Here is a 23,011-nt window from a genome sequence, read left to right on the forward strand (position 1 = left end):
GTTAATATGCGCCGTCTCCGCTCGCCTGTCTCCGAGAAAGGAAGCGACTGCTACAACGCGCTGTGATTGGATTGAGAAGCGCCTATGAAGAGGTTACGCAGGGAGTAAGGGTTTTCTGACACCTCGCTTGGCAACGGGAAGCAGTCGCAGAGATGCTCTCCTAATGTAGCCCGAAGCCGCAGCTCTGGCGGTGTGTGGAGAACAAAGTGGTGTTTGAAAATGCACAGGGGAGACGCAGGAGAATGCATGCGCACCAGCAAGAAGCTTGCATAAACAATCATCCAAATGCATATGTGGAAATGCTTGCACGCACACGCACACACACACGCACTTCTGTGCACGCAGAGGAGAGCAGAAGCTCCCCCTGCCAGCCTTGCACCATCTGTCTCTCTGTCTGTGCTTCAGAGCCGTGCCCAAACCAGGCCTCAGCAGAGCCAGTGTGAAATTAGCTGCCTTTGTGGGGCTTTGTCTGCCTGTGCATGTCTGTTTGGGTGTACCAGCACGCTTTGGTTTAGATGTGTATTTTAGAACATATTTCCAGTCAGTCTGTCAAGAGGTAACCCGCGCTGGGGCGCTATTTTGTTCAAGCAAGGGAGGTAGAAGAAGCAAGCAAACCATTTGCTGGGCTTTCCTGACCAACTTATCTGACTTTTGATCCTCGTGACATACTTCAATGCACTCCACCTGCTCCAGCCTACTACTGTGTGTGTGTGTGTGTGTGTGTTTACTCATCTTTGTCTAAAACAGAAAAAAGTCAGCCCCTGCGAGTCTATCTAGTCTCCGGTCAGGCATATCTAGCCCCCGGGGTGCTCTTTGATATCCAGGCGATCTGACCTTTCATGATCTCTGACCAGACCTTGTGCCCCGAGGCTTTTGAGAGCAGTGCCCCCCCCTCCTCTTTGCCTCCCAATACGTTATAAATCATGTCTGCTCTGACACAGTCTCACACACGCACACGCCCACACACACGCCCACACACACACACACACACACACACACACACACACACACGCACACACACAAACTACCCAGCCACCACATCATCACCTCACACTCCCAACATTAATGGGTCCAGAGGTTAAAGGTTGTTGACATACCTCTCGCGCTCTTGTCTGAACACACACACGGAGGCGGACGCACGGGAAAACCACAACAAAAGGAAGGAGTTCCTCACAGACACTTCTGGTCATCTGAAAGCTGCAGATAAAGTCAGACCGCTGTGTCGGGACAAATCTGCAAGTAAAACTTTCAGTGATGTGAAAATGGTTTTGTTGCCTTGCAGAATGTTTTTTTTGTAAGTTTTGTCATACCACAGTGTTTTAGATCCTCAAGGTACCGTGTGTAAATAGTAAAGGAAACTGTTTTTAATGATTTAATTGGAAATAGTTTTGGCTGTTCGTGATTTGAATTTGTTTTTGGCATTTTTTTTATTTTTATTTTTTGTTATTCAGAGACTTACAATCATCTTTCTGCTGCGCTTCAGATTATTGTCCTGCTAAGTATCTCCATCTGCTTTTCCGCCCAGATCTCTCTCTCAAATATGTCATTGTTGTCCAGTCTCTTTTCTACTGTTGAATCATAAACACTGACCTGAGGCATAAGAGGCCTGCCATGCCTTGGATGTAGTTCTTGGTTCTTTTGCGATTGACTGGGTGAGTCACCGATGGGCATTTGAAGTAACTTTGGGAGGCTCACCGTTTGTGGGAAGGTTAATCAATTTCATGTTTTCTCCGTTAGAGGTTAATGGCCATCAGTGTGGTGTGCCAGTCCCCAAACCTTAGAAATATCCTTTCAGTCCTTGGCAATAACTTTGTTTCTGGTTTGCATATTAAGGCATGATGTGATGCTTTTTGAGATCTCATCCCACTTTGTTGATTTTTTTGATTCTGCATGTTTCTCAGTAATCGGGTCTTGTGCATTAAAACTCGGCTTCTCAAAAGTCATGATTTTTCGCTTCATACATGAAATTATCATTCCAAAACTGAATCTAACATACATTTTCTATTTACTTGTATTATTTATTAATGGTCTTAAAACTTGTTTGCTGATCTGAAACACGGAAGTGTGACAGCAAAGCAGAAACGGAAGAGATCTGTCTGACTTTTTCACAGCCTTGCATTTTCAGTTTGACGGCTATTGTTTTTTTGTTTGTTTGTTTTTTTAAGTTATACAACTCTTGAAGCTGATTTAGAGTGTGGTCTCAAGGCTTGCAGAGGCCAATCTAGGCTGCTTCTCTTCCCGGAGTGATGAAGAACGCTCCTGCCTTGTGACAGATAATCATTCTGTTCTTCTCTACTGCAGAGTCTTGGCCAGGAGACGAACCGTCTGGCAAACAGACAGCTTTACAACACAGAGCTCAATCAAACTGTCTCCTCACACTCAGTGGTAAATACACACACACACACACACACACATTCAAAAACAAGTAACCACACTAACACATGCAAACAGATGAAACAACCTAGAGCTAGCAAAGCCTAACCCAGATTGATAACACGAAACAAATCAGTCTGTCGATTCCCTCGGGATGCTTACGGGAACACAGCTTTATCAGCAGTGACATTTTGATTGTTGCATACTTTACTTCCCTAATTAATTTAGAAGTGTTCTAATTCAAATGCCATTAGCATTGCACACTGCTTGATTTCAGCCATTATTCCTTCATGGGTGAGCAGTAAAGCCAGCAGTCATGACAAAAAAGAGAAGGGAACCCCACTTCTCCTCTGTGCCAGGAGCCCTCTGCTGGACACTGCTGTGCGTTTCAGCAGCAGGAGAATGGCAACAATCAAATATCGAGGCTTAGAGGCTCTGCTCTGCTCTGTTGACACCCGATACCCTCCCTAAGGAGAGGGGGATTCTTCACTAACAGCGCGAAAGAGAAATAATGCACACACAAAAAAGGCTGAGCCAGGCTGCTGTGTGCTGAGAGTTCAGCATAAGCTGTGTGTGTGTGTGTGTGTGTGTAGGTGAGTGAGGTCAACACGTATACGTTTCTCTTTTCTTAGAAACCGGATGAAAAAAAAAATTGAAAAAGAAAGTAGCATAGCAAAAGTGATCAAATGTTTATTATAGACGTAGGGCATGCAAACAGATGCTACGTGTTTTATTCAAAAAGTCCATCTGAATTTAAATCTGATAAGCATATGATTGTTTTTTTTATTCTTATGCTGAAAGGGAATTTGTCTGAAGATTTGTCATTTCTTGCCAAAGTTAGAATCTTAAAATGAACAAAAATGAAATATTTCTTTTGAGTGTTCAGTGCCTCACCCCTAATCTTTCCTTTAAATGATAGAATATAATTAATTAGATTTGCGGTTCCTTTTCTTAACTACACTTTATGTGAATCCTAATGTAAGCAATAATAAACCATTTGTTAGACCTCATTAACTTATAACTTTTGTTGATTGTTGTGTTAATTCCAAATAAATCTTAATCTTGAGAAATACAAGGAAATCATTTTGATGGGACCGTCAAAAAAAAGTCTTTAATTTATAGTCATTTTATCATCTTACATAGCCATTTTCCTGCTATAGTGTTTGTGCTCAGGCATGTGTGTCTCCCATTCCCTCCCTTCTGATTGCTGACCCTTCACCGCCACCTCTGTGCCCAGCAACAATTGTCCCTTTGAGGCCCCCCAAGTCCCCTCCAACCCCTGAGGTTGTGTGTGTGTGAGTGTGTGTGCAGTAGAAGGCCAGTCACGGCGGTCTGATCTTGTGCTGAGCTAACAGGATTAGAGGAGCCAGGGCTAAGAGGGGTGGAGTTCTCCACACCCCCGCCCCCACCGTCTGTGTCTCTTGGGGATCAGAAATGACAGACACCCTCAGCCGATGCCCTTAGAGCTGCAGACAACTAACTCCCAATACAAATTCAAAGGTGGGAGAGCAGCAGCAACAAGAGGAGCGGTGCAGACAGCTGCCACCTTGAATCCCAGGAGCTGTCATGAAAAACCTTCTGCAGGTGAAAGAAAAGCACCCAGTTCCTTTTTGTTTTTGTGAGCAAGACTCCCCCTACGAAGGTAAATCTCCGTGATTTAGTTGCTCCCAGTGGAACGGCTGCGTCTAAAAAAAAAGAAATATATATTATTTTTAAAAGGTGCATGAGTGGCAAAGAAGTAACTGTTTTGTTTGTGGATTTTTCAAACGATGGAAACCTGCCGAGCTCCTGCAGGACAGATCTGAAGCATTTGACAAGCTCAAACCAAATCAGTCCACTTCAGACCAGTTTACATGCGGCTCTAATGACAGCTGGCTAAATCACATTGGGTTAATGAATTTAGGGAGTCTCTAATCAAATCTGTGTGATCTGGCAAGCAGACCGACATCCGTGCGTGTGCGTGTGTGTGTGTGTGTGCCGGCGCGCGTGTGGGTGTGTGTGTGTGTGTGTGAACTGATAAAATGAGGGAATCAAACCACAAGGAGCCCAGAAAGGCAGATAAACTCTGTTTACATGCTTTGAATACAGAATGACACAGAATGTGAGGGATCCACATACAAACAATTAAAGAAATCAAAGATGAGGGTTAGACTGGCCAGTGACAGAGACTGTTGCCTTGCAGAAGGAAGTTCCTGGGTACAACGCCGAACCTGGACTGCTTGTGCATGGAGTTTGCATGTTCTCCCTGTGCGTGTGAGGGTTTCCCAGAGTCCAAAGACATGACTGCTGGGTTAAATGGCCTCTAAGTTGCCCTTAGGGGTGAGGTTGTGCATCGTTGTTTGTTCTCTTGTTTTTATGCTTAACTGGTGACCTACCGAGGTTGTATCCTTCTTCTCACCCATTAAGAAAAAAAGGTCCTAATCTTTTCCTTCTTTTTTTTTTTTGCTCTAGTCTTCAAGATCCAGCAAGGTCATGTAGGCAGGGACGACGGCTGGATGGAAGGAAGTCACAAATGAGAGATGAAAAGGAATAAAGATAGTAAGAGGTCTTTGCCAGCATCTGGGTGCATGTGTGAATAAATGATGCCACATCTGGTGAAATAAAGAGCAAGTTACCACCGTGACCCTCCAAAGCTCTCTGTAATAAACTCACACTCTCATTACCACCCGGTTTATATGCACATGCACACGCACACACACACACGCGCGCGCGACACTGTACCCACAACTCTCAGTTTTGCAGCGCTTAAACATTAGAGAGCTCTTTGAGACAAAAGAGAGGAGATCAAACAGGCTTGCAGACGGAAGCTAAAATAAAGTCAAATACGCTCTGTGTGGTTATACATACATACACACACACACGCAGACTAACAAAATGTAGTGTACCCCTCCTCCGACTGCTCTGATTAATAAATGTCAATTAGCCATTATCATTTCCATATTTAATCAGCCCCATGTGGTGCTCCTCTGTGGCCTGAGTTTTGAAAACAGGCTCTCATCGTTTTCCTTTCAGGGTTTAGTCACTTTCCCTTCTCGCTGCGTGTCACGCTCCTCTGCTCTCTCCGTCAACCGTACACTACAACCAAAGCGTTCCTCCTCCTTCAGCCTCTCCTGCAATATCATGTCACCCTTCCTTTCTCCCTCCCCTTCTCCTTTCTTCCTTTATCCAGTCCTTCTTTCCCCTCTCGGTATTTTCTTTCTCTTCTGCTTTCTGATGAATGGGTCCCCTCATTAATCTTGATGTTTTTCCTCTCGCTGTGTTCGTCCACAGGCCTTCAAACCTCGCGCTAATTGCAATTAATCACGGAGGGAAACAGATGCTGGGAACAAAGGCAACCATGGTTGGGGAGATGAGGGGGTGGCACGATTCTGTACATGTGTCTTGCGTGTTTGTGGGCTGATCACTTTCCATGTGTGTGCATCCACAAGTATGTACAACAGGGCGGAGGTTTTAGGGAGCTGTCAGTTTATGTGCCACGTAAAGCTTGGATACCTGTTGGCAGGTTGCATTGAAGCAGAAAACTTAGGATTTCCGCGGGGTTTCGGTAAAAGTTAGGAAATAAGAAAAAAAGGACATAAAAAATAGCACAAATCTGTGATTTTGGTTTAAATGGACTCATTTGAAGCAGGTCAAAATTATGATCAATGCGACAACCTGTTGGTGTGTTTTGAACATCTCAGTTAAACCTATAAAAGTTCGTCTGGTAGTTAATTTTGTTACGTGTTAAAATGGACTTTTTATTTGTTGTCTATTATTGCTTCTCCTCTCACCGGCTTTTCACATTTATTCAAAGGGTTAGAAGTGAACTTTTGCAAACACAAAAATCATGACAGTATTGATGTCACCATCAATACTGAACTTTTATAAAGGTAATTTTTTTTAAGACTTTGATTTTATTTCTATTGGCCCATTGTTGTTTTTGATTCACTTTTTATTGTCTTCTGAAGCTTTCTAACATTTTAAAACCCATTAACTATCCCAATGGATCCACTGGATAACATGCAAACATTTTGAAGGTGACAGTTAAAGGGTTAATGGTAGAAGCTCCCATCCACTGTCACCACATGTTTGATAAGTTAGAGGAGTTGCTGCAAAGTCAATGACTTGACGCAATTAGTTGGCCTGCCATACACAGATCACTTTTGACCACTTAAAGCAATTCACAGAATTAGACTGTCTTGGAATGAAGAGAGAGAGAGAGAGAGAGAGAGAGATGCAGAAAAGACTCAAGAAATGACAAGAAAGCACCAGTCATCTGTTTTTCTGGGTATTACACTCACACATTTGACATGTGACATGAACGCGAGCATCGAGGAACCCCGTCAAATAGCCAGTGGGAGGTGATTCTGTTTAAACACAAGCTTATTATGCTCAAAATGTGGGTCAGTGCAGAACAGATCCAGCACTTCTTCTCTCATAGTGATTAGAGAAAGATCCCTCTAAGTAGCTTTTGTTTGTAGGACTTTAACAGTACAGTAAAAAAATTCAAGCTGACTGGATACATTTTCTAGAATCGCCGCCAGCCTCCAAGAGGAAGACGGAAGAGACAACACGGATGAAGAGGGAGTCAGAGAGCGGAAGGGAGTGAAAGACAGAGCTGCACCTCATGAAGGACGTGACGCAGGTGTTGGATGAACGCTTGTAAACCTGGAGAAAAATTTAACGCCGTCAGAAGAATCAAAGAAAAGTGAAATGCTACACAAACACAGACGAGTTTAAATTTTTTTCTTCTATTATAAATAATGTTTTTTTTTCTTTTTTTGTGTACGTAGAACGAGTGTCTGTGAATTTCCGATCCTGACAGCACAGAATGTACGGCCAGGCCTCGCACCGCTCCTCTGCAGGAGCTTCATCCGTCACGACCGCTGTCATATTTTATAGCCCAAAGCATACTGAGCTGTTCACTTCTATTAAAAGTACAGTGGGAGGAGATCTTTACAGAATGACTGTGAGAAAGCTCCATTAATTTACCACCGATCTTTACCTGACAATCCTATAAATTCAAGAAAAAAAAAAGACAAAGCTTTTTTTTCCCCCCCAAACACAACACAAAGCCCCCTTTCCCAACAGAGCCCAACACGGTCTCATGACAATTCCTTCCCAGCAGGCTCCACTCAGCCTTTATTCATTTTTTATACGATGCCTCTTTCGAGTCTATCGCTTGGTGTGCTGCAATTGCCGCACTTAACCCATTATACTAGGTAACGCTCCTCGGAACCGCCGCTCCCTCCCCAGGATAAATTATTAACTTCCTACACATCCCACCATTTATCACTGAGCCCCATCAAGGGGAGCGGGAGAACCATTGCTCATATCCATGGCAACAATGGCCCATTTATGAAGCGGTAGGATGCTGCCTATGATGAGGTGAGAGAGACGAGCAAAAACAAATAATACCTGTTATCAAGCCCGCTTTTGTTAGCGTCCGAGGCTGCTCTTCTTTGCGCACTTGATTTCTCTCTCTTACTCGCAGTTACCCCTGTTTGTGCCCCCCGTGCCTATTCGCATGTGGCTCCTCACTTCACATTCACACCGCCCGGCCCTCTCCTCATGTCTGAGATGGCAGCAGTGTGGGTAATTAGATCAGAGCTTTTCTTTTGTCTCCATGGAGATGAATCATACAGTCAGGGTGACAGGCTGAGCTTTAGCGCTACGCGGTAACCTAATCAGAACGTTTGAACCCCGGCCAGAGCGGCTGCATAACCTAATAATACGGCCGTGAACCTGCAGTGACCTGCATCCCTGTGCACAGCGTGGCACATAGATAGGGGTGATGAGAGGGTCTGGTTAAACACACCAGGTCACATCCCAGGATGTGTTTGCGTGCGTGTGTGTGTGTGTGTGCATGGTTGAGTGTCTGAGCTACAGAGGAGTAGCCCTTCACAGGTGTCCTAATTCATGAGCAATCGCAGCTCATGAATAATTTAAGACAAAATGCAAATGTGATCCTTTGATCATTTACATTCATGTCTAACAGCATTAATTAATCAAACAAAACCTTCTCTTTATCCCCAGAGGAGTAAAATAAATAAATAAATAAAATAAATTAAAGAAAAAAGGAAAAACACCAGCAGTTTGTGCAGAGCGAGCCTTGTGGACCCGCACCGAGAAGAATGCAGACGGAGAATCTATAAAGGAAATAAACACGCTCAGAGATTATATCATTTAGCCTCATCAGACGAGGCTAAATCTCTGCTGAGAAGGTTAGCATGACAAAACTTTTCACCAACAGCACATGGTGACAGTAAGTTCTCATTCTGTGGCACGTGTACCTCGTGGTGCAGGTAGTCGTGTGCAATTGTTGTGTTAAAAATCAGAGAAACTCTTAGCTACAATAAAGAAATGTCAACAAAAACAACAAGTAAATATTTAACCTCAACTAAAAATATTTAGTTTGAAACTCATAGTGAAAATATGAATTTTATGAACAAAAGTCAATTTTTTGTCTCTTGTGATAGACTAAATAGTTGAACTATTCCTATTAATTTCTGACTGCGACCCTGTATGCTAAGTTTACATATATATATATATATATATATATATATATATATATATATAAAAACAGATTACATTGTGAAATGTGAGCATGAGCATAACCAGGTGATGAGAGACAGCGACACTCTGAATATATGTTAATCGCTTCCAAAATCTAAAACAGACAAAAATATCCCTGACGCCTTCCAAAGTCAGAACTTTACATGTCTGAGCTTCACCAACGTTTAGCCTTGAAATCCAATAATGCAGATGCAGCTCCAATCGCATGCATCAGCAAACCTCTCAGATTAAGACAGCATGACGCAAAACGTAAAATGAATTCTGTCACCCATTAGAAAGTGAGGCGAGTCTTGGGTAAAGGCTCTGATAGATTATACACAAACACACACAAAATGAGGTGCTGATCACATTTTTATTGCCGTTTTGATATGCTGTTTTTTTTTCCTGAGAGATGGACCTTATAAATTGCCACACTTCAGCCGACCTCTGTTTATAGCGATGGGATCACACAAATGGAGAGCTCATAAAGACACAAACAGGTTGGCTCCAGTCCCCCTCCTCCACATCTGTCCATTGTCTCCATGTCTTTCCATTTCCTCATTTCCTCATTTGCTTAAGCTGAAACCCAGCTAACTTCTCTTTCATCCATTCGATAACTCTGCAACTTGTAGAGTCCTGGTCTCACTTAAATCCAGACACCAACACACACACACACACATGGTACCAGCTACTGGAGCTCCCTGCTGGTACCACTCACCTTCTGTCATCAGTTTCTCCTCGGTGACACAGAGCGGCGTGTCTGACTTATGGAGGATATCAACCTCTCTGACATAAAGGGGAAGAGCGAGAGATGCTCACCTCAGGCTTCTTTTAGGACACCTCATAAAGCTAAATGATAGTTGAGGGGGCTGTGATGCGGAGTGGAGAGGGACGGAAAGGAGGAAAAGTGAGCGGAGGTTGTTAACGCTACACCAGAAGGGAGCCGTAAATAACCGAGATACAGATCTGCAGCATGTGAGGTACTTCTGAGTGTTGATGGGGAGGTTAGAAAGGACAGAGTGGCTGATTGAGTGACTGTTTGTCGTGTGCATACAGTAACTTACATCTGAGCATGGCTGACAATGTGCATTATTTGGAAGCTGATCCAAGCAAGGGATTTATGCTAACAGCCAGTGTCCGAAGTGTCTACCGCCGGGCTGTAAATAGCTGTGCTGCTCCACTGACGCTGCCAAGCTGTCCATAAACCTGTCACCTTGGACACTTTCAGTCACACGGCACAGGAGAGGCCAGGCAACCATTAAACTATCAGTTTACACGAGGAACGAAACAGTGTGTGTAAACGCGTTTACAAGAGTCTGAGGCCTGTGATTCATGCATTTGTGTGTCACATAGGGATGTTAAGGTCAACCGATCCAAACCAAATCCCAAACCCACGTGAATTGATCAGCCAGCCTTGGTTAGACGCAGTTTTTTGGGAGAAAATTTAGATGCATCTTGTTTTTATGTTTGCATCAGTAAAATCCAACCCGTTGTGGTGACCGATAAAAATTACATTTGTGAACAAACCTCCCATTTGACTCTTCTTTTGCTTTTATTCCTGACTTTTATTACTTCTTACTCTCTGTAGTACTTCTTTTGGGGGGGAAAATGGAGCATATTTCCTAAAATAAAAACTTTTTAATACGTCACATGTCCAGTTTAGTTATTTTTCAACCCAATCATGCAGATCAAGGATCACACCTGAGGAACAGCTTGTTGTTTAGCATGTGGGTTAAAGTGCTAAATTACCATACAGTTAGTTTGGAGTATCAGACTCTCATTATTTTGGTCTCATTGTGTTTAAACTCTTGCTCCGCCTAAATAATGTTGATAGTATAATTGTTATTTTAACAACAAGTTGCTTACTGCCTCTCCTGAAGGTCACCGAATTTTCATTTCCCCCATTTATAAACATCCATAAACCCCCTCTTTATAAGATTATTTTTAATGAATGAGGAAATATACTTTGCTGCTCTTTGTTCAGAGCCAATAAGCATATTTTTGATATTCCTCTAATAGAATTCCAATTCCAAGTTTATTAATTAAAGGATTTTTTTTCTCTTCTTAATGGTTATTCTGTTTAATTAACATTGTTTGCTAATTATTTTAATATAGAATCACGTTGCATCAAATAGGCCACAAAGAAAAACTGGCCCACGGTGGTCAACTAAAGGATCTCAATGCTCTGCAGGAGGAGTGAGGGTGGGGTTCTGCCGGCACCCCTACATATTCATGTGGTGCCGAAAACGGACAGGTTGACACCACTTGCTGTTCTCTGGTACAGTAAACAGATGCAGTACTCTAATTTATGTGAAGGCCTTTGACGTGTGGCCTTGCACAGACACGTTAGCTGACAAGGATGAGCATCCAGAGGTGCTTCAGAATGAGGTCAAGGAGACAGTTGAACTGAGGAGAGGATCAATAGAGCTCTGAGTGTTTGCGCACCTCTTGCTTCCCTCCCACATTTTCTTTGGTCTTACGACATCACTCCATCTACGTACAGTATTTCTCTCCTCCTCTGTCCCGTGTAACCCGCGAACAGCGCCGCCACGAGAACTCGCACGCCGTACAGCATCCTTGCCTCGTGGTGTTAGCTGTGAGCGTGCGTTGAAGGAGTTGTGTTCGGAGACTCCCACTCAATGACACCCTACCGGCAAAAGGCAAAGGCAGTGATAGGCAGATGAAACGGGAACAAGGCAGTGACAGAACGACGAGCCGCAGAAAGGCAGAGAGAACATGTGAGGGACAAAATGCTTTCTTCCCCGGTTGGGAGCATCTCATTTTTTCTCATTAGGGGAACTCATCTAAGCTCAGAGGATAAAAGGAGGACTGATAGCCGGCATTTCTCTCCCTCTATCCCTCGTCTCCCTCTTTTTCTCCCACTGTGCACACGCCACCTAATTAATTACACCCCACCATAGCATTACTACAACAACCACTGCCGACTAATTAACAGCACGCCTCAATCATGACCCCTCTTCAAGGCTTTTGGAGGCGTGCGTGCATGAGTGAGTGTGTGTGAGGGACAAATGGAAGAGGAGTTAATGTGTGTGCTAAGTGGTGGAGGAAAAAGAAAAGAGGAGGTGTGTGGGGAGAGGGGGAGGTAGAAATACGGCTAATAAGGAGAGTTGAGAGGAGCGATGCTAAGGACGACTGCAGAAATGAGAAGACAACCATGTGACAGACAGATGCTTGAACGGAGGGAGTAGAAACACTGGAGACGGGAGCTTTTTCTATCTGCTGGGCCAGCTGGACTTTATCAGGCAGACTACAGAGACGAGCTCACTGACAAAACTAAACGTTTCTTTCCACTGCCCAAAGCTACACTTCTTAGAAAAAATGTACCAGGTGAGGAACAGACAATATTGTCTAGGTATTTCCTGTGCGCTGCACTGGTGCAAAATCATCTGCTATAATTAAAACGTACTTACATAATGATATTTTTAGCAGCTTTATTGTAGCTCTTAATAAAGAGAGTCGTGTTGCACTGCAGGATGCTAGCTTTCACCGTTGCCGAACAGCAGGAGTGGAACAAAAATTCTTGAATCCTGAACGGGCCGAAATCCCGTTCAGGATTTTCTTCATGTGCTCTGAGATCACAGTCCAAAAAGCATGAATGTTAAAAATAATCTGGGCCTGGTTGGTTCAGTGGGATGGGACACAAAACATATAGTGTGTTTTTGTCAATAGCAGTAGAGAACTGGTCTCTCCTCATATTAACAACACAGTCAGAGCTTTTAATCTTTAGATGCTCTATTACAGCAGGAAGAATATCATATATGCTAAGAGATGCAAAAATCGCAGGTTAAAAATCAGTTTCAAAATTAGGAATTGGTCAAAAAGTCCCTGAAAACAAACTGGTCAAGCACCTTTTTCCCCCCCATGTGCATTAAATGTGTCACAACTAAGAACTCCTATCAGTTTCAGCTGAAAAATTGCTCTTGACAAAATCTTGTTGAACTTTTTATTTTTCTTAAATCAGTTTCATGCATTGCAAAAAAAAAACAAAAAAAACAACAACAAAAAAACACATCAGCAGCAATCTGAACTGAAACAGGCCGGTCAGAGCTCAAAGAAAATCAGAAACCAGTCAGAAAAAGATGGATGAGTGAATCTCTGATATAAGCTTTGCTCCATTCCTGTCCTTTATCTTGATCTCAGTGTTTCGGGGGTGGGGGGAATCCAAATCATTGGGAGTTTCTTCCCAGAAACGTCACTGCCAATCCCTTTTTACTCCTCAAGAGCCTGGCCAGGCCTCAGCTGGGCCAGGCTTGTGGGCTTCTACCACCTCAAACACACTCACACTGATTGTATCACAGCGGAAAATGGAGTGAGCCAGACCCTAGGAAAACACACACGGGCTGTACAAACTGCAAATCATGTATACCACATGCAAAATCATCCCTGCATTTGGCCTGGGTGGAGGAGAAATACAGAGCGAGACAGAGAGATAATTTGTTTAGTGCATATGATCTCATTACTGTTAGGGTCATAACATTGTTCACCCACGTCACAAACAGGCCGTGTTGAAGCCTAAAGGACCAATTATAACATTAATAGTGCTTGACGCTCGGTCCTGCGCATGCACCCCACCGACCCCGACACACACACACACACACACACACACATCACACCTGTGTGTGTTCCTGTGGATCTGTATATGGCTGATATTTTTTTGAATATTGTCAGAAAACTCTTAGAAAAGACACACACACCAGGACAACCATGTTCCGTTTCCTTTTTTTTTTTTAAATTGTGAAGGACTCACTTTCGCTTGTAAAATTTCAATCATTTTTGTTCTAAAATGTTACAAGAGATTAAAGTTTTGATGTTTTTTTTTACTTTCTAAATAAAACATTTAGTTTTTTTTTTTGTTTTTTTTTTCCAAGGGCCATGTAGATTTTGCAACTGAGATCAGTTGAGATTAAATTCAAAGGTTGAAATCGGTCCTGTTTCACTTATATAATCCAAATCAAGTACAAAGGCAGCTTGGATTCTGCTGAAGCGCCGAAGTACAGAACACTGACAGCTTCTCTTTACTTTTTTTGCACTTTTTTTGAACTTTTCCGACATACCAACTGGATCCACTCCATTTATCTGATTGGTTAAAGCTTCAAAATGACAGGTAAAGGCAGATGGTCTAATGTAATCACATGCTAAGAGATATCTGAAGGTGATGGCTCCTTTCCAAAACATTTCCAACAACATTCTGGATGGTTCAGTATAGAAAAAATAAATAAATTAAAAAACATCTGCCGTGTCAGATTAGTTAAGAAAGACGTCTGTTTCTATAAAATACATAATGTCTATGAGACAATTGAATGATTTTGTTAAGTCTGCATTAAACCCAATGATCAAAATGTGATAATTCATGCTCCGAGAAGTCTGAGTGAAAAAAAGCCCCTTTCTCACAATAAATTCTTTCTAAACTAGTTCACAGTTAGATCACATAGTTTTACTTTCTACTTGAAATGAAAGTTCTGTTCAGAGTGAAATAGAAACGCAAACACACAACAGTGATTTACAAAAGTATTCATATCTCTTGAACTTTCTCTCATCTTGTCATGTTACAAGCACAGAGTCAAATATGTATTTCATTGGAAATTTATGTGACAGATGCAAAGAAACAACTATGAAGCAAAAGGACAACGATGAATTACTTTTTTTATACAAATTATAATACGGACTGCATCATGAAAACCAAGTCACACACCCAACAGGTCAGAGGTAAAGATGGAGGGATGGTGAAGTTTCAAGAAGGGTGAGGTTAAAAAAAAAAATCATCTTTCAAGAAAACTGTTAGAGGCTGCAAAAGCTTTAGACTGAGGCAGATACAGGGAGGCGCTGGTGAGTAAGAAGAAATTGTGTTCAACAAGGTAAAGAAAAGTTTTAGCAGCATTATTTACATTTAATCATGCTCAACTGAGGTTGGATGACATGGCTGAAGAATATATCATAAAATAAGCTGTTGTACTCATTTTCTTCTTTCACGCCACGTTGTTTTTACTTTTAAGCATGAGACAACTGTAGCCAAGCCTTAAACTGCTGCTGCGCAAGTTACTCAACAAGTTGTTGCAAGGTAACCAAAGAGTGAGTGAGTTATTACTCAATACCACCAACCAACCGTAGCTGGCTGTGAGAGGTTGAGCTGCTACAACCTTTCCTCCGCCTACATCTCCCAGAATGCTGTGCAGTTCAGTGAAATTTGTGAAAATCCCTTGGTATATATTATCTATTGACATTGATCACATGTCTATTGTGATATACATGTTGAAATTGATTTATTGGCCAGCCCTATGCTACATTGGCAAATAAATAAAGTAAAAAAACAAACAAAAAAAAAAAAACATACTTTTGAAAGTTTTAAAATATACTCCAATGTGATAATTATAAAACATAGTTCCTCAATATTCTTTCAATGCATAAGTTATTCAATTATTAGTGAAAAGAAACATAATTAATAAATAAAAATGTGTAGACACCAACAAGATGACGCATGAAGAGAGGAAGAAAGCGAGAGCGAAACTGAAAGTGCTGTTAATGGGCCGACTGCAGAGGAGAAAGGCTGCGTTAGCTGTCAGCCATTAACATGGACAGGACTAAATTATTCACAGCGCTCTGTCACCTTACACAAGCCCGGGCTAACATGAACCAAAGAGTGGCGCGCGCGCGTGCGTGCGTGCGTGTGTGTGTGTGTGTGCGTGAGTGCGAGAATGCGTGTGTGAATGAAAGCCGGCTGGTAGAAGAAGGCTCCCCTTTGGGTCTCAGCATTGCCATCCTGTGGCAACAACAAGAAAGACAACGCGAAAGCTTTCTCATACAAGAAAATGGGTTTAAACCCCTCTGGAGAACGGCAGCATGCAAATAGAATATGAGCTGTTACCTGTAAAAGCTGTGTGAGGGTGCAACGAGCATTCACAATAAGACAAACAAGGACGTACAGTGAGCACACGGCTTTGAAAAAAAGAAAGAACTGTTTTGTGTAGAGGAAGCTGATTTCCATGTGACCTGCTGCTTTACGAGGGAACACGAGCTGGTGTCAGGAGGAGCAGCTGGACAAACAATGCAGGCTCACCTGGGGTCATTTACATGGATCGCCTGCAAGTCTGTGCCTCTCTGCGCTTCGGTGTGTGCTTGTTACAAACAGACAAGTGTCTCCTGTTGCCGCTCCTCTTCATCACCATCCTGAAAGTGCCGTTGGCAAGGAAACCAGAGAGCTACAGGGGCATGAGACACAAGTCAAGGAGTGCAACGTCGAGTAAGAGCAGGACAAAATGGGGAAGAAAAGACAGAGAAATGAAAGAGTAAAAATGAAAGCGCAGAGTCCTGGAAGAGAGTGGCGGTGGGAGGTCAGGCAATGGAGGGAGATGGAGGAGGAAGTTAAAGAGGGGAGGCAAAGAGCATGTGACAGCGCGACCCATGCCTCCTGCTGACAAGCTTTATTACAGTCCCACCTGCAGAGAGACACCAAAAAGCACTTAGTCTCGGCTGAGTCGCCTGACAGTGGAGGACGGTTTAAAGGGAGGCGAAGGAGAGAGGGATACAGAAGCAGCAAGACAAGGATGAGGAGGTGACAGGGAGGCTGGAGGGGAAGAAGAAATGAAGTCGTGAGGGTGATGAGGGGGGCAAGACAGGTGGAAAGTTAAAAAAAACCTGACGGTTGCGCCCAAGAGAAGCACCAGACAAAATTAATCCACGTAGAAAGAATGTGTAGCTAATCTATATAATGGACAACATCACAACAACATAAAACTGGCTCATTTTCCTCTATCTGCCATGACGTAATTTGCTGCAAGCTACAAGCTCGGAAGCAGTAATAATCCTGCTAAAACACCTGTTTCCTGGTGAAAGGGGTGTCAAAGGTCAGAGTCGGGAGGTTTCTCTGACTGGCTCGCGTCTGACAGAGATCCTGCTGAGACGAGTCTCCAACCTGACCTCGGTGTTAAACGCTGAGTGGCAAAGTCAGACCGAGGCTCGCCAAAGCCTAAATTAAACATTAAAGCAGGGATTTAAAATATATTTTGTGTTAAATACTTTTCAAAGAGACGTGCTGACTTTTGTTAGAGCTGCATAAATATCTATATATAAGCAAATCACCTTGCCTGGCTTGAAGGTTTGTCCCTGTGGAGGAGCAGTGATCTGGTCCAATTAGCACTCAATACGAGTATCTACAGCCAATTACATTAAGTATGTTTAGAAGTGAAATTCTTCATTCAGATGGCCAAAAACCAAACAGAAGCCCTTTCCTTGTTTGTTCTTTATTTCCCTCCTCCAAATAGCTTTTACTGGAGATTAATTTAGAAACAAGTTCCTCTGGCTATGGTTCATTGAGCTGCTTTGTTGGTGTTTGCTTAATACAGACTGTGATATATGGTTTAGCCAATCACCTGTAAAACAGCTTTTCGAGACACTTTCCAATAGCATGTTTCCCAGATGGTTCTCAGTAAAAACCATCTGGCACATCAGGTTAGGTGTGATCACCCCCAGCACTAATTGGTCTCAGTACAATTACGTAGAGTTTCTCTGTGCAGCTGAGTGGTAAGTTGTTCTAAGTTATCAATCAAATAATTTGCTACAATTTTCTATCACGATGCCAAGAGCTGTGCAGAAGCCAAAACTAGATACTGCAAGTCTTTTTTTTGTTTGTTTGTTTCTCTGGGTGGCTCATCGTGATTTTGACCTCATATTTTGGGTCATTTGACAGATGTAACACCTATGAGTTCATAAGGTAGACCTCATGCAATGAACACTGAGCACTGTCCTAAAATACGTGGTTTGCTTTCGTCAAACAAAAACTCTCTCTGAAATACTTTCTCCTGTCACCGTTTACTGCAATTTATGCAAAGTGTGAGGAGGAAATAATTAAGGGGACGAAATGATGAAGGGTTTATTACTTCCTGAATGCAGACAGCTCACATCTATTAGAGCTCCAGCCTGCTGATGTATCTGGTGATGAGCTATGGCCAAGTAATGATATGCTCTGCTGGCCGTGAATCTATAGGTCTCCGCGTAAGCGTGCTGTCCCAGGCTCCAAGGCTCGAACCAAAGTCGCTAAATCAAACTCATGTGGACGTAAGATGCGAGAAAGTGATAGAAGTCGAGAGGGAGAGAAAGAGATGGAGACTGAAGCGGAGGGAGCGGGGTTAATAGTCTGTTTCGTAGCCTTTCAGGGAGAGGAATGTGTTGGAGAGGGGACAAATCAACCAGGAGTGACTGCACAATAAGGTCAGTGTGACCATAAGAGAATCCCCAAGTTGAACGCGAGACTAGCAAACACACACACACACACGCACACGCACGCATGCACACAAACAAACACATAAAACACAAACAAAGTCAGTGATTGAGTCAAGGCATAAGCCCATGCCCACCCCGTGAGTGGCTAATAACCGTGGCGCAGAGCCAAACCCACTGTCTCCTGACTAACTCCCACATGCCCGCCCGGACTGGCGCCACGCTGCAGAACAGAGGTCTGCTTTTCGAAAATCCTGTGATCAGTGCATTAATGACTTACTCAAACAGATAAGTGAAGATACAGCCACACAGGCCACGCAGACCTCCTGCCACTCAAAGAAAATCAAGTCGGTAAAAGACAACGGGGACGCTGTTAATTAATATCCGCTTGCCGGGGGCTGCGGCTAAAACTCGTCACGAAAAGGTGATCACCTACGCGCATGCTCCGCTAGCTTGGGAAAAAGAGGGCAGCAAGGTTATGCTGAGCCAAGTGTGGTGATGCCAAGAGGCTCAGTATGTTCTTCAGCGGCATTTTAATCACTCACACACACACACACACACACACGCACACACAAAAAAACAGGCTCCTCCATCTGCTGCGCTTCAGAAAGCTGACGCAGGCACGTCACTGTCACCGGGGGCTAACCCGCCCTTCCTCACTTCCCCACTGATGGGGACAAAAGGAAAGACGAAAAAGAAGGGAGCAGAGGAAGGGGATCAAGCAGTGGCATTCCACACTGTGTGTCTTCAGTCATCCTTTAGTCTTATCCCAAAAAAGTCCACTTCCCTGCATTCACAGTCCATGGATCTCGAGCCCATTTTTCAATGAACCCACTTGCTGCTCTGCTCCAAACCCAACAGACAAAATAAGTCTTACATGTGCGCTGCATGTTTTCCGGAGTATCGCTAAACTTGCCCATTTCCAAGCTTCTCCTCTTTTTAAAGATTTTCACCAAAACTCCTAAATCAACAGAGACCACCCCTCGTCCCAGACGTGGGATGCCAAACTTTATGAAACCTTCTCAGCCTGCCTCAGGCTTCAGCCGTACCCTTTCTTCGGCGGTGTTCCAGGCTCCCACAGAGGATAATTGCAATTGTATCGAACTGGCCAGCGTCCAAGTGATTAACATTGCCAAGTCTGCCAAGTCCAGCTGTGCTGCAACAATCAAAACACACTCAGGACAATCACATCATGGCCATGTGTGATCTCTCTGCCAGGCCACACTTACACCACAAGCATATCAAAAACATTAATATGTCTAAGGATGAAGGTATGCGTGTAAAGGCAGATAAAGAACTTCAGAACAGTACAGCTTTCCTAACCATATATAGTATTTTTTTTTCTACAAAGTACCCTGAACAGCGATTTTATTAGTACCAAGTTGGACCGCCTTTCTTCTGCCCTCTTGTTTGGCATGGGGTTTACAAATTGTTGGACATATTCCTCTGAGATTTTGGTCTATATTCAAATGACAGCATCATGCATTTACATTGGATTTGTTTGTGGCATGGTCCTTTACCCAGGCCTCCTGTTCAACATTAAGCAAATGGTGCACAATTTACTTCTGACTTGTGGGCCACTGGAGAGCAGTGAGCTCATTATCATAGTCAATAAACCAGTGGTCCTGCTGTCATCTGCACAACTACATCGCCCAATCAGAGCCAGGGGGAGGGCCTTCGCTCTGTCAATCACTACTGTATATGCACTGCTCACAACCTCCCACTTTCTGCTAATCAACAGCTTCTCCCTGTTAGTAGAGCCTAACTGCTCAAGCCAGTTAGCCTGGCCACCGATGACAGCAGATAAACAGTTTTCCTGGAACAGGAAGTCGTTTCTCTGTTATTAGTACATGCAGCAGCGTGAGGCTGATGTCGCTCCTCTGATTGGTTGTTTATGTTTGGGAGCGGTGCATGTCTTCAAACGGCAATTGTAGCACGGGGAGGAGCTTGATGTTTTAACAGATTACTTGCTCTTATTATTACCGTCACAAATCACGACGCGATGACAATTTCAACAAATATGTAACAAGTTACATGCTACACCTTTAACAAAGTGAGTCACTGCCATCTTGGCTAATTCACTATTTACTTTATGTAATTTATAGTAATTCATAACATTTATAAAGTAATTCATAAATGTGAAGGGATGGGACTTTGGTTTCAACCTTCTGAAGTGATGTTCAGCAAATCTGTTTGCTGCAGCTCCATCGTGCAAAACTCTCACAAATTACTGTGATGTGTCAGATCATTTAAACCAACTTTGTTTCTGATTTTTTTTTTTTTTTTTTTTTACATACATGATATGTATGGTAAGCAACAAACGTATATTTTCTATAGATTCAGTGTTCACAGACTAAATCATATAAAACTATGCCTCTTGGATTCCTTACCTCTCTATTCCACTTCGTGCAAACGCCACAGTCATGCGCTATGCCATGTTTCTCGCCTGAGCGGGGGAAATGGTCTGTGTCATGTCGGTGGGAGCTGCAGCGAAACACTCATGATGGAGAACACTTAAATAACTCATGAAAACCCCATTTCAAACCGGCAATGAACCACTGAGAGGATCGTTCAGTGTTATGCCTGTGTGTCTGTTTATTGTGGGGTGGCCCCTTTGTCATGACTGTTTAATCAAGCACCTTTTGGTTGTGCAAGAGTGTCCCTATGCGTGTGTGTGTGCGTGTGTCAGTGCATGTGAGGGATCCGTTGAAAAGGGAGCTTGAGATGAGTTTCTGTAAATGACAGGAGGGCCCTCATGGCTAAACAGAAATAGCCTTAGAGAAAAGGGAAAATGAGGCCTGAGCATGAGAGCGACGAGCAAAAGAGTTGAAGCAGCAAAGTGAAAAGCAAACGGTGGAGAGAATAAATTTAAACTTCACACAAAAGAGAGAGACAAAGAGACAGCGACCAAAAGTCATCCAGCAACACTGATATGAGGAGGCAGACATCATTCTTTTCACCCTTAAAATCCATGACACAGACAGACTCCTCCTTTATGCACGCGTGTATGAAGTACAAAGTAGCATGTTTGTAACCAAGAGGATGGGAAGAAGCATCACAAAAAGGTTCACACAACCTCAATCTGATATACATTTTAAATAAAGCATTGCTAACAGTTTAACCTGTAATCTTTTCCTGATCTTTAACGTTTCTGATTGGATGTGTTGCGTTTTTGTTTTTTTTTCTCCTGTATGCGTTGTGGTTGGTTTTGCAGATTTGAATTAGTAATAATTTAGAGCAGTTGCTGCTTAACAATGCAGTCAAAGGCTGGCTAAACAAGCAGGAGCACCAAATATTTGCAAAGCAAACTAGAGGCAAATCCCTACTGTCTCATCCAGAGTCAGAGTGGAGATGGGATATGCGTCGACGTATTGAGTTAACACAGTTTGTTTGAGGAAGTGGCAGATATTGTGGAACTATATAGAGGTGATGGAGCGTGGCTAAACAGATGCACATCTGACACGTCAGCGCACGTCTAGAAGACAGTCTCAAAACTATTAATTGTAACTTTTTGAGTTGCTTCATCTCTCTGGGGACTCGTCATTTCTTGAACTTCCAACGCAGCCGGGTCAGAAAAGTGTTAACTGATGGGAGTGACTTTTTTCGTGTGTGTGTGTGTGTGTGTGTGACTCATTGTAGTAGTTAAAACTAAACTTCCTCTGCATGTTCTGCAGAGAAGTCTGTTTTAAAGTCATGGCAACAAAATACAAACAGGTTCCAGCAACACAGCATTAAACACTTAAAGTGAGAACACGCTGCTTCTGGCTGGTAACAAACAGCAAATGTTAATGTATCTGCTGTGGGCCGTTGATCTTAGATCATCTCAGTGGTATGTAGTGAGGGAAGCAAAATGAACGCATAACATGCAAACTAGCAGATTCTACAAATCTGACCAAAAAAAAAAAAGGATTGCACATTTACCACCACTCTGCAATTATTAAAATCTCAAAGGCTATCTAGTCAAACTGAGGTTTCTGCAGAAAAGAAGCTGCAGCTCTTCTGCTGTTGGAATACTCTCGTTTTAGAACCAGGACTGAACAACGCTAAGTCGACAGGGATCGCAACTTAAAATAACTTTCTCAGATAGGATTTGCAAATGTCAACACTGAGTGGTAAAGTTTTTAATTCATTTTTGCAAAAAACGTAACACAAAACAGAACAAACGTACAGTTCAGGCAAAAAGAGAAATGAATAAGGTTGAATTTGGGAAAAAAGGATGTCATTTGTGGCTTTAGCACTTACTGGGAAGTGGAGCGTCTCCTCTCTCTGGCGCTAAGGTCGCAGGGCATGAAGGAGTGTGATCCCGCGCAGGTCGTGAAGGCCCTGAGTCTGCCTCTTTAGTGGCTCCAGTGCTACTTGAAACCAAAGCACTGGCCTGAAAAAATATAAAAATAAAGAAACATAATTAGAGGTTATTTTGTGCAAAAAAAAAAAAAAAAAGAAAAATGACCTGTTTGTGCAAAATATCAATTGCTAAGTCCAAAGTTTGTTTTTAGACACATTAATGAAAATGTTATCGGTGGCCACAAATTCTGCTTTTCTGTGGCACGGATTTATTTAGTCCTTTTTTGTCGCACATACATGTGTCTGATCATCAATCAAATGTTTATGGAAAACAAATATAACCTAAATGAATACAAAAAGTTTTTTAATATGATAATAATGTAATAAAAAGTTATCCAAACTAACCAATGTTGCAACCTATTAACTGGTTGTGTCACGCTTGGCATCAACAATTAGAGTCAATTGGCAATAAGTCTTTCACAAATCGGTTTTAATTCAGTCACATCGACAGACCTTTTCAGATAATACCATAGCTTTTCAATCAGATTTAAGTCCAGACTTTGACTAGGTCACTTTAAAACTTTCA

The 23,011-nt window shown here is 42.7% G+C and overlaps 1 protein-coding gene across 1 annotated transcript in view; it reads right to left on the reverse strand.

The window, feature by feature from the left end:
* The window catches only part of gse1b (Gse1 coiled-coil protein b), a 129,915-nt gene extending 107,225 nt beyond the window's left edge, over nt 1-22,690 (reverse strand). Inside the window, exon 1 of the mRNA XM_088004339.1 lies at nt 22,384-22,690. The gene's annotated coding sequence lies outside the window, so the exon portion shown is untranslated. The remainder of the gene's footprint in view (nt 1-22,383) is intronic.
* Between the last annotated feature and the right edge of the window lie 321 nt (nt 22,691-23,011).

This window comes from Poecilia mexicana, unplaced genomic scaffold (genome assembly GCF_051168715.1).
Source record: "Poecilia mexicana isolate PSO_F unplaced genomic scaffold, ASM5116871v1 scaffold_3, whole genome shotgun sequence".
NCBI lineage: Eukaryota > Metazoa > Chordata > Actinopteri > Cyprinodontiformes > Poeciliidae > Poecilia > Poecilia mexicana.